A 19335-nucleotide genomic window follows, 5' to 3' on the forward strand; every position below is an offset into this window, starting at 1 on the left:
ACGCGTCACACAGCGGGAGACTCCCACCATGCCAGCATGGATGCGGAGCGGCCCGGAGAAGAAGATGAAGAAGAGAAGAAGAAGAAGAGAAGAAGATGAAGAAGATGAAAAGAAGAGCGGGAGCCTCCCCCCCATGCCATGGGTGCGGAGCGGCCCGAGGAGAAGAAGATAGAAGACGCCGCGGAGGAGATGCTGAACCAGAAGAAGAAGAAGATGAAGGAAGATAGAAGAAAGAAGAAATAAGAAGCATTTAAATAAAGGAATTGTTGTGGGGATGAGGCCCTTGTCCTCATCAACATGGGGACAAGGTGTTTTGAGAGGCTACCCCAAAGCACCCTCCCAATGTTGAGGGCATGTGGCCTGGTACGGTTCAGGAGGGGGGGGCGTTCTCTCATCCCCCCTCTTTTCCTGCGGCCTGCCAGGTTGCGTGCTCGGATAAGGGTCTGGTATGGATTTTTGGGGGATTTTAATTTTGGCGCGGGGTTCCCCTTAAAATCCATACCAGACCCGGAATTTAGGGGGACCCCCACGTCATTTTTTTAAAAAAATTTTGGCTGGGGTTCCCCTTAATATACATACCAGACCTGAAGGGCCTGGTATGGAATTTAGGGGGACCCCCACGTCATTTTTTTTTTTTTAATTTTGGTTTGGGGTTCCCCTGTGGGGAATTCCCATGCCGTTTTTATCAATGAACTTTTATGTGTATTGTCGGACCGGCAATGCAATAGCCGCAAGTAGTTTTAAATGACTTTTTTTCCTTTGAAATGTCATTTTGCTGTCAGACTTTTCTAAACACGGGAAACATGCGCCCCTTTACAGGCATACTATAGACACCCCCCAGGTACGAAATTTAAAGGGATATTACACTTTTATTGTTTGACTTTAAGCATTATTAAAATCACTGCTCCTGAAAAAATGTCCGTTTTTAAAACTTTTTTTTGCATTGATCCATGTCCCCTGGGGCAGGACCCAGGTCCCCAAACACTTTTTATGACAATAACTTGCATATAACCCTTTAAAATTCGCACTTTTGATTATTCATGTTCGTGTCCCATAGACTTTAACGGTGTTCGTGTGTTCGAACGAACTTTTTTCCTGGTCGCATGTTCTGGTGCGAACCGAACAGGGCGGTGTTCGGCTCATCCTTAGTGGTCAGTGTAAATCCCCCCTAACATGGGTGGTCAGTGTAGAAGTGTCACCTTACATTGGTGGTCAGTACAAATCTCCGTTGGTGGTCAGTGTAAATCCCCCATTACATGGAGGTCATTGTATATTCCCCCTTACACTGGTGGTTGGTGTAAATGCTCTTACTACATTGGTGTCAGTGTAGAAATCCCTCTTTATATTGGTGGGTGGTGTAAAATCCCCTGTTACATGATGGTCAGTCCAAATTCCACCTCACATTGGTGGCCAGTGTAAATCTCCCCTCACATTGGTGATAATTGTAAATTCCCCATTACATTGGTGGTCAGTGTAGAATCGTTCACTATATACTTGCCAAAGATTTCCAGCTTTGCTCTAAAGATTCAGAATTTTCCACAGTGTACTGCCTCCTAAATAATCCCATCACCCCACCACTGCCACTGATACAATCAACCCCCCACCATTGTCATTAATTTAACCCCCCCCCCCCCCCAGCATTGCTACTGATGCCAGGGTCCAGGGGGTTACAGTGGTGGGACAGATGAACAGGGGGTACAGTGGTGAAACAGATTTGCAGGGGGGACAGTGATCTGAGGTGTGAAGGTGCATGAATTGGGGCTGATCTGAGGCGTGAGAGTGCAGGATGTTAATTTCTCACTACTTCTCAAGTAGTTTACAGCATTTACTTGATAAAAAATCCTTTTCGTGATTGAGAGTGTGAAGTTGGCATTTTTTTTATTATAAAATCTTCACGCTTAATTCCTTTAAAAATATTTTTCAGCACACTGTACTCAAAAGGTTGCTTACTCCTGTATTATAGGGCAAGCAACACATAATATTTACTATATATGGGTACAGAAAAACTGACCTGACTGTCCTTGTGGAATTTCTTTCTTTTTTTCCCCTTCTTTAGTATTCATTAGGAATCAAAAACTTGTCTCTGCTGAGGGCTAAACTCTGCAAGCTGAACATCTGGGTAAGCCCAAAGCAGGGGGATTGCACTAGATTAGGGAAATCAGATAAGATCAGCTGGACTTCTTTGAGAAATCTAGCTCTGTTTTTTTACTAAAACCTAATGGGTAGAAAAAGCAAAAGCTGATGATCATTTTCGGTTTGATGTATAAAATGACATACTAGTCATACTCCCTCAATTTAAAATGTAACTTTTCACCTAAAAATAACTGAAAGGCTCTCTTAAAAAAATACAAGGTTCATCAGACTCTCATGTCCTAAAACACTTTGTTTTTTTTTTTCAAAAAGGAGAAAAAATGATGGAAGACACCTAAACCTTCTTAACACAAAACTTAGATCTGGACTCTGAACAAAAACACCATTCAAAGTGATTGTAAACCTATTTTTTTTCAAATTAAAATAAAAAAATATGTTATACTAACCTGCTCTGTGAAATAGTATCGCACAGAGCAGTCTCTTACCCTCTCTTCTAAAGTCCCCAATGGTGCTGTCCATTCCTCCTCTTCTCTGAGTGCCCACTGGTCCCTCCTCACAGGATTTGACTGACAGCAGTAGAAGCCTATGGTTCCCCCAGCTCTGAGAGTCTCCTGTGAGACCAGTAAGAGAGAACAGCGCTGGTTTGAGAGAGCAGTCAGGTAAGTTCTTAGGGAGGAGGGGAGGAGCAGGTAGTCTAAGCTTTTTTACCTTCATGCAGAGAATGCATGAAGATAAAAAACCTTTAGAGTTTAGAACCACTTTAACCATTTGGCGACCGCTGCACGCCGATATACTTCACCACAATGGCAGCAGTGGGCAAATGGGCGTACCTGTAAGTCCCCTTTAAGAGCCGGGGATAGCAGGTGGGCACAGCGTGACAGTGCCCGCGGGACCAGCGATCCGTCTCTCGGTGATCGTGTCACGGAGCCGCAGAACAGGGAAGTGCCTATGTAAACAAGGCATTTTCCCGTACTGGCTTGTGCCATGACAGAGATCACTGCTCCCTGTCATGGAGAGCAGTGATCGCTGTCATGTGAGTTGAATACCCATCCCCCCCACAGTTAGAATCACTCCCTAGGACACACTTAACCCTTTCATCGCCTCCTAGTGGTTAACTCCTTCCCTGCCAGTGTCATTTACACAGTAATGAGTGCATTTTTATAGCACTGATAAATATGTATAAATGACAATGGTCCCAAAATAGTGTCAAAAGTGTCTGATGTGTCCACCATAATGTCGCAGTCCCAATAAAAATCGCAGATCGCCGATATTACTAATAAAAAAAAAATTAATAATAAAAATGCCATAAAACTATCCCCTATTTTGTAGACGCTATAACTTTTGCGCAAACCAATCAATATACGCTTATTGCAATTTTTTTTTACCAAAAATATGTAGAAGAATACATACTGAAGAAAAAAAATGGTTTTTTATATATTTTTGGGAGATATTTATTATAGCAAAATGAAAAAATATTGCGTTTTTTTCAAAATTGTCGCTCTTATTTTGTTTATAGCGCAAAAAATAAAAACTGCAGAGATCAAAGTGATCAAATACCACCAAAAGAAAGCTCTATTTGTGGCAAAAAAAGAACGTCAATTTTGTTTGGGTGCAACGTCGCACGACTGCGCAGTTGTCAGTTAAAGCGAGGCAGTGCCGAATCGCAAAAAGTGCTCTGGTCAGGAAGGGGTAAAATCTTCGGAGCTGAAGCAGTTAATGTAGTTGTGTTTCTTATAAAAATAAAGTGGTTGTAACGGCTCAAAGTTTTTTACCTTAATGCATTCTATGCTTTAAGGTAAAAAACCTTCTATGTGCAGCAGCCCCCCTAATACTTACCTGAGCCCCATCTGGATCCAGCGATGTGCTCAAGAACAGCGGCTCTGCCGGGTCTCTCCCTCCTCATTGGCTGAGACAGCAGCTGGAGCCACCGGCTCTCGTTAGCTACTGTCAATCACAGCCAGTGAGCCAATGAGAAGATAGCGGGGCCGAGACACACTCCGTGTGTGAATCCACATACAGTTTGGGAGTGAGCCTGCTCGGGTGGCCCCATAGCAAGTAGGTTGCTATGGGAGCACTTGGCAGGAGGAAGGGGTCATGAGCACCGACGGGGAACCTGAGAAGAAGAGGATCGGGGCTGCTCTGTGCAAAACCACTACATAGAGCAGGTAAGTATGACATGTTTTTTTTTTTTAATCTGCCTTTAAAATCACTTTAACTCTACATGCAATTAGCATTAGTACCTGAATCTGTCTTGATGTCAGTCTCTGTAATTACCCACATAACAGCACTGGGAAGGGGGAGCAATAGCAGCCAGAACATGCTGACCGTGGACAGCAAAATGCACAGATTTGATGACTTGACCATGTGTTGCTGCAGATTGGTTGTCTAATCAGCAGATAGGGATGTGAAATCATAATGAATTCAATAGGAATATGTAAGGTAGGAGGGTCCTGTAGTACTGAAGCTAGCCCAAAATGGAATGGCCCAGAAAGCACACAAAGCTACGGTACTGAAAGCTGCTGAAAGTAATTGCAGGCACCTTTTATGTTTGTTTTTATATGCTAGTTCACCAATAAATACTGCACCATGAGATTTTCTCTTTTTTTGTCATTGGTGACTTATTGCTTTGGATAGGACACACTGAGTTGTTTTTATTATGAAAAAGAAAGCTTTCTGGTCATAATCCATATACCCTGATGCATTGTGAAAGAAAGTCCTATAATTCAGATAAGAGTGGAAAGGGGCAGCTGATGTTCACTACATACCTCTTGGGTCCTGGATCTTATCACATGCAATATTTTCTGTTCTAATTCTAGACAGCAACTCCAGCTGGTGAGTGCGTTTTTCTGGAATTGATGGAAGTCGCACTGGGTGTTTGTCACACTGAAAGAGAGATCACTTGAAACACATCACCTGATATTTCTTCATAAGAGTTTATTTGAACTTTTTGTTACGCTGATTATTTGTATATACTCTCACTTCATGGACACACAAGTATAACACTTTATGTGTTCTGAATTTCTTTTGATATTATTACCGTATTTATCGGCATATAAAACGCGCAGGCGTATAACACGCACCCCAAGTTTAGGAGGGAATTTTAAGGAAAAAACTTTTTAAGGAAAAAAACTTACATTTAAATGCCCGTCAATGCAGCCTTATCAGTGTCCATCTGCAGCCTTATCAGTGTCCATCTGCAGCCTTGTCAGTGTCCATCTGCATGCTTGTCCAGTGTCATTTTCAACCTTGTCAGTGTCATTTGCAGCCTTATCAGTGTCCACCTGCAGCCTTGTTAGTGACATTTGCAGTCTTATCAGTGTCCACCTGCAGCCTTGTCGGTGACATTTGCAGTCTTATCAGTGTCCACCTGCAGCCTTGCAGCCTTGTCAGTGTCCATCTGCAGCCTTGTCAGTGACATTTGCAACCTTGCCCAGGCTGCAGTTCAACTGCAGTGACTTGTCAGTGTCACTGCAGTTTGAAAATGGAGCCGCCGGCGCCGAGATACACAGAGCCGCCTCTTCTCGGCTCCTCTCGTAGTCCCGCCCAGACTGGGCGTGACTGTGAGCGGAGCCGAGCGCCGCCCATATACATACATAGCCGAGTGTACTCGGCTAGGTTCAGCTAGCTCCGCTCACAGTCACGCCCAGTCCCTGTGTTATGTCCATCATAGGGCGGAACTGGGCGTGACTGTGAGTGGAGCTAGCCGAACCTAGCCGAGTACACTCGGCTATCTACGTATATCAACGGCCGGCTCTCTCAGCTCACAAACAGCGGGGGGGATCGGCAGGGATCAGCGTATAACACACACCTACAATTTTCCCCTGATTTTAAGGGGAAAAAAGTGTGTGTTATATGCCGATAAATACAGTATATCTGGTCTCCCACAGTACACAGAACATGGAAAACCAATTATTTTAGTAAATTACTAAGCACCTTTTCTTATCAGCAGTATATAGCAGTCTTGTGACTTCTAACAGTGTCTGGTTAAAGCTTGTAGGAGGAGTTTTCATTCTCCTCTGACTGTCCTTTGAGGCTACAGGACCCCTGACCCTCTGTCTGGACAGTGCTGATAATGCCCCGGGAGAGGTTGTCATGTCTAGTGTTAACCATAGACAGTATAGTTTAAAACAGTTTTTTAATTGTAACACTAGATATGTAATTTATGTGATTGCGTGCAAAGCTTACCCGACGCAATATGCGGGACGTACTACCAGATGCCTCAGAGACAGGTTTTGGGAAAATTTGAACGATATCAAAACTAATAAATCTACAAATGTAGCAAGACACTACAATACATGTCATGAAGGGGACACCTCATTGGTATCAGTTCAAGTAGTGGAGAAGATCAACCACTTAAGGACCAAGCCTCTTTTTGAGATTTGTTGTTTACAAGTTAAAAAAAGTTTTTTTGCTAGAAAATTACTTAGAACCCACAAACATTATACTTTTTTTTTAACACCCTAGAGAATAAAATGGCAGTCATTGCAATACTTTCTGTCAAACCGTATTTGCACAGCTGTTTTACAAGCGCACTTTTTTTGGAAAAAATACACTTTTTTGAATTAAAAAATAAGACAGTAAAGTTAGCCCAATTTTTTTATACTGTGAAAGATAATGCTACGCCAAGTAAATTGATACCCAACATGTCACGCTTTAAAATTGCGCCCGCTCGTGGAATGGCGACATAGGCAAAGTTTAAAAAATTCTACAGGTTGCATGTTTTAAGTTACAGAGAAGGCTTGGGCTAGAATTATTGCTCTCGCTCTACCAATCGTGGCGATACCTCACATGTGTGGTTTGAATACCGTTTTGCGCTACTCAAGTATGCGTTCACTTCTGCATGCGAGCTCGGCGGGACGGAGCGTGTTTACACTTTTTTTTCTTATTATTTATTTTACCTTTTATTTTTTATTTTTACACTGTTCTTTAAAAAAAAAATGGTGTCACTTTTATTCCTATTACAAGGAATGTAAACATCCCTTGTAATAGAAAAAAAAGCATGACAGGACCTCTTAAATATGAGATCTGGGGTCAAAAAGACCTCAGATCTCATATTTACACTAAAATACAATAAAAAAAAATCATTGTCACCCATCAGAGTACCCAAATACTTGTCACCAACCTATCAGAGTACCTGAGTACCTGTCACCAGTCCATCAGAGTACCCCAGTACCTGTCACCAGTCCATCAGAGTAACCAAGTACCTGTCACCAGCCCATCATATTAACCGAGTACCTGTCTCTAGCCCATAAGAGTATCCGAGTACCTATCTGCAGCCCATCAGAGTACCCAAGTACCTATCTGCAGCCCATGCCTCATAGAATATACGTTGAGGGGTTTGCTTTCCAAAATGGGGTCATTTTGTGGGTAATTCCACTGTCCTGGTGCTCAAGGACCTTCAAAAGTGTGATAGGTAGGAATGAAATGAGATGTGTAATTTATGCTCCTAGAATGCCTGACGGTGCTCCCTGCATGTTGGGCCTCTATATGTGGCCAGGCTGTGTAAAAGTCACACACATGTGGTATTGCCATACTCAGGAGGCATGGCAGAATGTAGTTTGGGATGTCATTTTTGCTATATACATGCTTTGATTTGAGAAATATCTTATAAACTGACCACTTTGTGTAAAAAAAATATAGGTTTTAATTTTCTTTCCACGTTTTCCGAAGACTTGTGGAAAAAAATGAACCATTCAAAAGACTCATTTTGTCTCATAGAATAGACGTTGGGGTGTTTGCTTTCTAAAATGGGGTAATTTTGTGGGTAATTCCACTGTCCTGGTGCTCCAGGGCCTTCACAAATGTAATCGGTGATTAGGAAATTAGAGGTGTATATTATGCTCCTAGAACCCACGATGGTGCTCCCTGAATGTTGGACCTCTCTGTGTGGCCAGGCTGTGTAAGAGTCACACACATGTGGTATCGCCATACTCTGGAGGAGTAGCAGAATGTATTTTGGGGTGTAATTGGAAGTATGCACATGCTGTGTGTGAGAAATAACTTGTTATTATGACAATTTTGTGAAAAAAATAAATAATAATTCTTCATTTTCCCCAAAATTGTGGGAAAAAATGACAACTTCAAAAAACTCACCATGCCTTTTACTAAATACCTTTGACTGTCTACTTTTTAAAAAGGAGTCATTTTTGGGGTATTTGTACTTTTCTGACATTTCAGAGCCTCAAGAAATGAGATAGGCCGTCAGTGCATCAGGTGTGATCAATTTTCAATGATTTGCACCATAGCTTGTAGACTCTATAACTTTCACAGAGACTAAATAATATCCACTAATTTGGGTTATTTTTACCAAAGAGATGTAGCAGTATAAATTTTGGTCCAAATTTATGAACAAAAATGACTTATTTGCAAAATTTTATCATAGAAACTAAAAAAAAGTGTTTTTTTTTTCAAAATGTTCGCTCTTTTTTCACTTATGTCGCAAAAAATTAACAAAACAGTGGTGATTAAATACCACCAAAAGAAAGCTCTATTTGTATGAAAAAAATGATAGAAATTTTGTTTGGGTACAGTGTTGCATGTCTGAGTAATTGGCATTCAAAGTGTGAGAGCACTGAAAGCTAAAAATTGGTCTGGGCAGGAAGGGTGTATAAATGCCCTGTATTGAAGTGGTTAAAAACAAAAAGGCCCTTTAAGAGCTTTAGGCGGAAGTGACATTTTGACGTCGCTTCCGCCCAGCAATGGTATGGAGATGGGTGGGGGGCCATCTTCCCCTCACTCGTCCCCATACCCAGCAAGGGAGAAGATCCAGTCGCCTCCACCGCTGCCGACGACTCCGGTAAGCGGCGGATAGGACTGGAGTGCGGCGGGCAGGGGGGCCCTCTGCCGCAGCCGATAAAAGTGATCTTGTGTCGAATCCGCCACAGAGACCACTATTTTTGGAAACCGGACGGCCAGACGAAGAAGTGGATACCAGGGTTATGGCAGCTAGTCTTAGTTATATCGGCGTGCAATTTTTAGATTGCTATGCAGGAGGGAGGTGTTTTGGATCTTTCATTTACAAACGAGAATTCCGAATGGTTTGAACTTTGAATGGGATGTTTCCCACTTTCATGAATGATTCTACACCTCCCTCCTGCTTGTGCATCTATTTTATGTCATGTGTTTATTACGTGCTGGTGGGGAGGAGCCATATGTCAGACATAGATTTTAGTTTTCTATTGTGTTTGAAACAATTGTTATATTTAGTGGCTACATGTGATTCTTTAAAGGATATCTCCATCTATTACATACAGCATTTCCTCTTTTGTACAAGCTGGTTGGTGTTTTTTGACAATTGGTTTTCAGTTTGTGCATGAAAGGCACAGACGTTTCTCTATGAATAATGGTAGCTGTGGATAATTTCTTTTAAGAATATACTAATGTATTTTTTCATTAATATTATTTATATATGCAATATTGATAATAAGCTATAAAATATGGGGGGCGTGGTTTCGGTATGCATCGGTGAAGACGTGTCTCCCTTGAGCTCCGGCACTGGCACCAACCATTATCGCCTTAACCCAAAATTTTACCCCACTTCAACCCAGTGCTCCATGCGGAAGAGGACAGCCAAGTCCTTGCCTAAAAAAGGAACCCCCTCGGGATCCATAAAGCGCTACCTGGCTGCAGATCCGGAGGACACTTTTGGCATGGACGAGCTAGGCCGCTCTCCACGCGGCTCATGCTCCGCCTCCCGCCATAGGCCTGAACCCAGGAGACACTCCTCGGCCTGCTCAGAGGGAGAAGAAGGCGCCTCCAGGCACTCTGAAGTCGCAGCGCTCGTCAGCCACCTCCCCACTAAAACGGAGCTGGCTTCCCTGTTCTTGGGGCTGGAACGCTCTTTCAAAAAGGAACTCTCTGCAGTAAGGTTGGATCTTGCGCACGTGTTGAAACGAGTGGAAGAGTCTGAGTTACGGCTGGATCGCCACGCGGCCGCCATAAGGAGCCTGCAGACTACTACCCGCAACCTCTCTATCGCGCATAGGATGGCCCTCTATAAGATCGAGGACCAAGAAAACCGCAACAGGCGGAACAACATAAGGATAAGAGGTTTGCCGGAGGCTACAGGGGATGATGATCTCCTCCCCTCCCTGCGCGGCATATTCAACGGCCTACTAGGCCAAGTAGCGGACTATCCCCTGAAAATAGACCGGGCTCACTGGGCTCTGCGTCCCCGCAATTTGTCATCAGAGGTCCCACGAGATGACATATGCAGGCTGCATTATTACAAAGAAAAAGAGATAATAATGAAGAAGGCCCGTGAAAAATCACCATTAGACTTTGATAGGGCATCCCTCTTGTTCTTCCCAGACCTGGCCAGGGAAACGCTGGAATGGCGCAGAGCTCTGCGTCCCCTGACCGAAAAGCTCCGCACAGCATCTATTAACTATCGCTGGGGGTTCCCTGCATCACTCATTGCTCACAAAGATGGCAAGACAGCAATACTCCGCTTCCCAGAGGACCTGGAAAAGTTTTGCTTGGATCTTAACATCCCCCCGCCAGAGCTTCCAGGATGGCAGGATTTCATTCCTTCCCCCACTACCTCCTCTGAACCGCGTTGGCAAAAAGTGGATCACAAGCGCAGATCTGGCTCCTCTGGATCATCTCCCCCCCAACAGGGGTGACTTGTGTTCTGATGCCGTTCTGGCAATAATCTGAGACCTCTCGTCCTCCTGGTAGCTGCAAGTATTATGTTATCAGTTACGATGTGGTAGATCTTTTTTAATTTTTTTTCTCTTCTTTTTTCTTTTTCTTTTTTTCATTATTGTTGTTATCAAGTTTCTTAGATCCATTGTCTAGAGAAATGCAGCACTGGGCTACTGAGAGAGTTATTCTAGATGGTGAGATGGGATTATTCCCATATAGTTTTGTTGTGTTTAATAGTTTTTTCTTGGGTTTTGCACATCACGTTCTGTATGCTCTGGTGCAGCTGCCGGGGCTCTGGGACAGACGCATGCACCGTATTGAGTGCTCACTGTCTGTCGACCCGGGCAATGGACCCATCCCTCTCAGGGGGTCGTGGGACCCTGTACGCTCAGGCGCCTGCCCCCACAGGGGTCGGGCGCCTGGGGGTGCGGGACCCGCGGTTTATCCCTATAATGCACTGCAGTTTTTTGCGTGCATGTAACCACCTACAGAGTGGGTGTTGATTGTGTTGAAAATGTTTGATAATGTACCTCCTTTTTATTCTCTTATTTCTCTTTGCATTTTCCAGCTCTACCCCACCTTTCCTCTCCCCTTCCTCTTTGCTGTCTGCCTCGGATGGGATAGGTTCGGAGAGTATAAGGAGCGGGTTCCCCCTGTTGGTACCAATGGCCAAGCTCACTTTATTTTCACTTAACGTTCGAGGACTGCATGCTCCAGGTAAACGACACAATTTATTCAGAGAGTTGGATCGCCTGCGAGCTGACATTGTCTTCCTGCAGGAAACCCACCTTACACACACAACCTCAGTGAAACTCTTTTCACCACTTTACCCCACATGGTACTACAGCCTATCTGATATACACAAGGCAAAAGGAGTGGCCATTGGCTTCCGCAGGGGTACCTCGTTCACGTTTGATTCTATGGTAAGTGACCCTTCGGGGCGTTTTTTATTTATAAGAGGCAAACTGGGTAATATGTCATGCACCATAGCTACATTATACGCTCCTAATCGTGATCAAGCCGGTTTCTTAGCACTCCACTCAAAATTAGCGGATTTTGCTCAGGGATGTGTGCTTCTGTCAGGGGACTGTAATGCTCCTCTGGAACCCCCTCTGGACACGTCCCTTGGTAAATCCTGTATTTCACATAGGCGCTTAACACTCATACGTAAACGCTTACATGATGCTCAGCTGATGGACGTATGGAGAATCTTACACCCTAAGACGAGAGATTACACCCACTTCTGACATCTACACCATTCTTACTCGCGCATCGATTATTTTTTCATTGATCACCATCATCTGCCCCTTATCACTGATTCGGCTATCGAAACATCAACTTTGTCTGATCACGCACCAATTATACTTAAATTACAAATTCCGTCCATCCCGCACAAAAGTGTAAATTGGAAACTGAATGATCATTTACTAACGGAGGACATCGACATTACCGTGATTAGCAATGATCTGAAACATTACTTTCAGGACAATGCTTGTCCAGAGATTTCCCCAGGCACACTATGGGAGGCCCACAAGGCCTTTATCCGAGGGAAATTCATTGAATTGGGCGCTAGGAAAAAAAGAGAGAGAACAACACAACAATTAGAACTTATCTGGGATATAGGCGCCCTTAAACGACAGCACAAAGCGGGCCTTGCACAGTCTGTGCTAGAGGCTCTGACCAAAAAGAGGGAAGATTTGAAGAATCTCTTTCATACCGAACAGAAACAACAATTCCATATGATAGCTCAACCTACATACGAATGGGGCAACAAACCCGGTAGATTGTTGGCTCGCTCTCTACAACAAAAAAAAGCTGCAACCTTTATTGCTAAAATTAAGTCCAAAACTTATGAGTTGGTACATCACACCCCTGCAATAGCGGCAGAGTTTCAATTGTTTTACCAGCACTTATATCGCGTTCACCGACACATACCCGACCAAGAGACCCAGACACAGGCCATACAAGACTATCTAGCACAGGCCAACTTACCTAAGTTAGCAGAGGATATGCTAGATACCCTAGATGGGGCATTTACCACAGAAGAACTACATAAAGCACTTAAGGCCATGGCCACGGGCAATGCACCGGGACCTGATGGGTTTACGGTCGCATATTACCGCTCCTTCGCTGATATTTTACTCCCACGGTTAATTAACTATGCCAATTCGATCCCGTCCGGTGGTTCCCTAAGACCGGAAACCCTACATGCACATATTACCATTATCCCTAAAGCAGGGAAAGCCCCTAGTGTTTGTGGTAGTTACCACCCCATTTCCCTTTTGAATTTGGACGCTAAACTATATGCAAAGCTCATAGCCAATAGACTTCTTCCCCTAGTACCGAAATGGGTCTCTAATGAGCAAACAGGCTTCATTCCTGGAAGAGAGGCGCGTGATAATTCTTTACGTACTCTTTCCCTGATCGCACATGTCCGCGGGTCCTCCCAGCCCACCCTGTTGCTGTCTACGGACACTGAAAAGGCGTTTGACCGGGTGGACTGGGAGTTCCTAATGGCGACCCTAGCTCATCTGGGTATAGGCTCATCTCTCCTACGTCAAATAGCAGCCCTTTATCATTATCCCACCGCCCAACTCAGAATAAATGGTACTCTAAGTGATTCATTTGTTCTACACAACGGTACCCGACAGAGCTGCCCCCTTTCGCCTATTTTATTCGCCCTCTCGTTAGAACCCTTCCTATCAACAATAAGACATAATCCAAGCATACATGGCATCACTGTAGGCACTTTTGAACATAAATACGCAGCATACGCTGATGACATCCTGTTCTACATCCAGCAGCCCAGAATCACTCCCCCTAATTTAATGCAAGCCTTCTCGACATTCAACCAAGTCTCAAATTTTAAAATTAATATGTCAAAATCAGAAATTTTGAATATCTCAATCCCTAAGGACACCGCAAGCCACCTACAGAAATCTTTCCCATTTAGCTGGCAAAAGAGAGCCATGAAATATCTAGGAATATTCCTTACCCCCACCTTGACATCTTTATTTCGTGCCAATTTCATGCCGTTATTAAACACAATTAAATCTGACCTTCAAAAATGGTCACAAATAGCACATTCATGGTTGGGGAAGATAAGTGTGGTGAAAATGAACATATTGCCCAGGTTGCTATTTACGTTCCAAATGATACCCTTTAAAATGCCAGCGGGTTTTTTTTCACGTTTAACAACTATGATATGTAGATATGTATGGAACAGATGTCGCCCCAGGTTGGCCAGATCACTTCTTACCAGGTCGAAAAGAGAAAGAGATCTTGCTTTACCGGACATCAAACGATACTACCTGGCAGTCACTTTATCTAGACTGTCGGACTTGAAATACCACAAAGACTCAAAGCTTTTGGTGTCATTGGAAATAGCACTGGGGGGCACTGACCTTTACCCCTTAATTTGGATACCGAGGAAATACAGGCATCTCTCTAAGGATGCATCTCCACTTACACGCTCCACCCTAAAAAGTTGGGACTTGCTCTGCAAAAAACATAACTGGCAGTACAATTCTCCTCTTATGCCTTTGACCGGTCATAAGTATTTCCCTCCTGGGAACATTGATCCCAGACTCCACTCCTGGAACCTTGGGAACACCGTTTTATTACACCACGTTACTAAGGACTCTGACATTGTGCCTCTATCCATGCTAACTGCCACGCCGAGCCCATCGCTCATGGACCAATGGAGATATCTCCAATTGTCAGACTTTATTCAGGCCCTCCCAAAACCATTGCGCGATACATCCAACTTAACATTGATAGAATCAGCCTTTGTTGATGACCAACCGGTGGAGAAACCCCTCTCTTACTTTTACCAAGCATTAAGATCACTCGCTTCCGAAGGTTATCCTAGCTTCCTTCACAACTGGGAGAAAGATTTACACAGAACTTTGACGGAGAATCAAAGGACATTCATCCTTCAACTATCCCAGTCATCCTCTATGTCCTCTAAAATGGCTGAAGTTAATTACAAACTCTTGACTAGGTGGCATTACACACCCGCGGTACTGCACAAACTCTTCCCTCAAAATTCAGGGCGGGGCTGCGGAGAGATGGTGACGCATGTTCATGTTTGGTGGTTCTGTCCACTTATCAGACCCTTTTGGCTTACTATTCTTTACTGGATCAAGGAAATCCAGGGATCAGAGGTTCCCAATGATCCCTGGCATGTACTATTGCATTGTACGGACGAACCAGCAGGATCATACAAAAAATCTATTACACCACATTTATTAAACGCGGCTAAAGCTCTCATACCCCGGTTTTGGAAAACTTCCACGATACCTTCCCTGCGCCAATGGCTAGGAGAGGTAGATCATACATACTATATGGAAGACTTAACCCACTCCCTTAGAAACAAATCAGACTTGGGGAAAAAGATATGGTCCTGTTGATTCACCTTCAAATATACTGCTGCTTATGCGGAAATTATGGCTTTGAACACATAACATTCTTATGTTGCGATTTGCAGAATCCCGACTGAGGCAGACACCCTATCCTCCCCATCCACTCCCCCCCCACCCACTCTCCTCCTCACCTCTTATTCCTTCTCTATGCTTTTTTCTATCCCCGTTGTTCCTTTTTTGTGTATATACTAATCAACAAAAAATGCGACAGGACTTGGTCCTATCAAAATGTTTTACTACAATAACTCTGATCATTATGTTCTGAACAGTCACGCCTATGCAGAGACACAGTGTTTTATAGATTTCGAAACATTCCTTGTTTAAATTGTATGTTCAAGCATTTGATGGACATTCTAATGTACCGAACCACCTGTCTTCAATAAAAATATATTAAACAAAAAAAATAAGCTATAAAATATATACTTGTACTGTCAATTGACCGGGATTGCCTGGTCTGTGGGGATTTTGCATGATGAGACGATATTTGTCTGTCTTGTCTCTCCACGGACTACGGGCAATGACTCTGTGCTTTTGACTCAATATTTATTTGTTTTTCTTTGTTTTTTTTTTTTTTTTCTTTGGTTATGCCTATTTTTTGTTTATATACTATTTACATCTAATAGTATTTATCTACACAGGTTATTTATGTACAAAGATGGAGATATATATATATATATATATATATATATATATATATATATATATATATATATATATATATATATTTTTTTTTTTTTATTGTTATGTATAGATAGATAGATAGATTGATTTTTTTTTCTTTTGTATTTTTACTTTCTGTTTGCATTCTTGAAAGTTACTTTTTTGGGTTTTTCCCTCTTTTTTTCTTGCAAGTAGTTATGTTGTTAACATTTATATAATTAAAATGTGTCACATTTTTTGTCTTTACAAGTGCATACTGTGTGTGTTTTAGTTTGTCTGTTGGCCTGCAGAGGAATAATTTGATTATTTCTCACCTGCGATTTCACAGATTTAAACCAGAGTGGAGCCTGTGATTAATCAGCAATGACTAAGCACAGGTGTGTGAAACGTGTTTGCTGAAGCCACAGGAGATGTGTGTGCAAGATGTGTCCTCGTCTTTAAAGGATTTCCAATAAACTACAATTTATATGCCAGTAGTGCCGCCACTTTTCCTTCTTTTATTTTTCTTTTATGCTCTGGTTGCGGACCAAGGCTGGCACTCAGCAATTATTACAGCAGGAGAGATCTCATACTTCACCTGAAGCGGTGCAATCTTTGTGATATACTTTGGAAATTTGAATATACTCTAGAATGTTATGAAGAATGATCAGTCGAATTGCAATTAATTTCAAAGTCCCTCTTTCCCATGAAAATTAACCTAATCCCATAAAAAAACATTTCTACTGCATTTGTGAAGAAGGCTTTAGGGAGCCCAAGAAAGTCTAGCAAGTGCCAGGACCATCTCTTACAGTTGATTCACCATTGCAGAGCTTGCTCAGGAATGGTAGCAGGCAGGTGTGAGTGCACCTGCATGCACAGTGAGGTGAAGACTTATGCCGGCCATACACGGTTCGAATTTCGAAATAATTTTCTTTCGAAAATCGTATCTAAGAATTTTCGTACGAATTTCGCACCATTAGTGGGCTGCAGCAACGGCCGATTTTCGCAATCAAATTTGAGGAATCGGACATGTTGGAAATTTTTAGAAAAACGAACGATTTTCTAATCAATGATGGGAGAATCGTGCAAGAAATGTAATAAGAAAAGAAAATTTACGGAGAGAAAAGAAGATTCCTGGCCACAAAAATTATTTTCTGTAGCAACATGAGGTGAAATTGAAGGCTTGGTCGGCCGAATTTCATAAATCAATGGTGGCACCATCGGATCACACACCATGTATGGCCTGCTTAAGGGAAGATGGCCTGGTGTCAAGAAGAGCAGCAAAGAAACCACTTCTCTCTAGGAAAAGCATCAGGGACAGACTGATATTCTGCAAAAGGGACTGGGGGAAAATCATTTTCTCTGATGAATCCCCTTTCCGATTGTTTGGGGCGTACCGGCAAAAACATTGTCTGGAGAAGAAAAGGTGGCCGCTACCATCAGTTCTGTATCATGCCAACAGTAAAGCATCCTGAGACCATTCATATGTGGGGTTGCTTCGTAGCCAAGGGAGTTGTCTCACTCACAATTTTGCCTAAGAACACTAATAAAGAATGGTACAAAAACATCCTCCGAGAGCAACTTTTGACAACAATCTAAGAACAGTTTGGTGAGGAACAATGCCTTTTCCAGCATGATTGAGCACCTTGCCATAAGGCAAAAGTGATAACTAAGTGGCTTGGGGAACAAAACATCGAAATGTTGAGTCCATTGCCAGAAAAATTCCCCAGAGCTTGATCTCATTGAGAATTTGTGGTCAATCCTCAAGAGGTGGATGAACAAAGAAACCCCACAAAGTTTGACAAACTCCAAGCATTGATTATGCAAGAATGGGCAGCCATCAGTCAGGATATGGCCCAGAAGTTGATTGACAGCATGTCAGGGCAAATTGCAGAGGTCTTGAAAAAGAAAGGTCACACTGCAAACATTGACTCTTTGCATAAGCGTAATGTCTTTGCCAATAAAAGCCTTTGACACTTAAGAAATGCTTGTAATTATACTTCAGTATACCATAGTGACATCTGACAAAAGGATCTAAAAACCTGGAAGCAGCAGACTTTGTGAAAATTATTATCTGTGTCATTCTCAAAACTTTTGGCCATGGCTGTACACACCAAACTAAGCATGCGTAGAGGGACTCTAAAGGCTCTGTCTTATCAGAAGGTGGATTTGGGACAGTGGACGAAGGGGAGGATCAAAGAAGACCGGATCAAACAGCCTTTTTACACAATGTAGAGGATTAACCCCTTAGGTTCCACAGTGAGTTTAACAAGCGTGATTTACTGCATATACAGACTGATTTTAGTGTTGTGGGTTTAGTAACACTTTAGCAAACACTGGTGCTGAAACACCAGTTACATTGATCATTATAGAAAAGCATTTCTTGGAGCTTAGGTCTCCAAAAGACAGCAGGGCACAGCAGCTATACCCATACATGAGGAGCTTTACTGGTTGAGGTTAACTGCCTAGCCTGGGCCTAGGAATCTGTGTCTGCACTTAGTACATTTGTTTCCTTTTTTTTTTTTTTTTTTTTTTTTCTTTTTGTCTTTTTTTTTTTTTCTTTTTTGCCACTTCAGATAACCTTTCCGGGGGTCTTAAATCAACTTTTCAATTCATTTTCGTTTAAACCAAGACCCACCCTAGTCTCATCATTGTGGCCCTTTGCTATATCAAAGAAGGGGGGACGACAAAAATAATATGAAGATAGTATCAAAAAAATGCTAATTCGTACCTCTCTCATTTATTTACTTGACCATTCCCCTATTTCTAAATTTTTTCTCTCTTTTCTTTTGCTTCAATTTCCACTCCCCCCCCCCATCCCTCCCCCTCCCCCTCCCCTTCCCAGGTCCTCCTCATCCCTCCTCTCCAAGGTCTAATTTTCTTCTATTCTCCTCCTTTAAACTAAGGCTTTATATTCTTTGGCATAACTCCATGTTTTTTTGAATTTTTTCCAGCGATCCCACCTACCCCTATTCCCGCTTCCTATTTCCTTGAGCATATACCCTAGCGTCTCCATATTACAAATCTCCTCTACAGCATCGAACCACTCCCATATCTCTGGGGGCTCTCTCCTCCGCCAATTCCTCGGTATCGTTCTTTTTGCCGCATTCAATAACTGCGGCACCAGTGACTGTTTATAGTTTTTTGGATCTCCTGCCCCCCCATGGAACAGGACCACCCAGGGATCTTCTTCGACCTCTATTCCCGTGATCTCTTTAATTAAACCTAGTATTTTACTCCAAAATTTTTTAATTTTGGGACAGTTCCACCATAGGTGTCCCATTGTGCCGACTTCTTGGCATCATCTCCAACAGCTGGCTGGCCCTTTCTGGTATCTGCTAGTTATCTCCGGGGTAAGGTAGCTTCTACTGATGCATTTGTAGTTCATTTCTACCGTTCGGGTATCTATTGCCGACAAAGCAATCATTTTCAAAATTCTTTTAATTGTGACTAAGTCTTTCTTAGTGCCTAAATCTCTCTCCCATTTCACCATGAATGGCGGTATCTCCAATTTTTCTAGGGTCATCAATATTTT

Source organism: Aquarana catesbeiana, linkage group LG02 (assembly GCF_042186555.1).
Source record: "Aquarana catesbeiana isolate 2022-GZ linkage group LG02, ASM4218655v1, whole genome shotgun sequence".
Classification (NCBI taxonomy): Eukaryota; Metazoa; Chordata; class Amphibia; order Anura; family Ranidae; genus Aquarana; species Aquarana catesbeiana.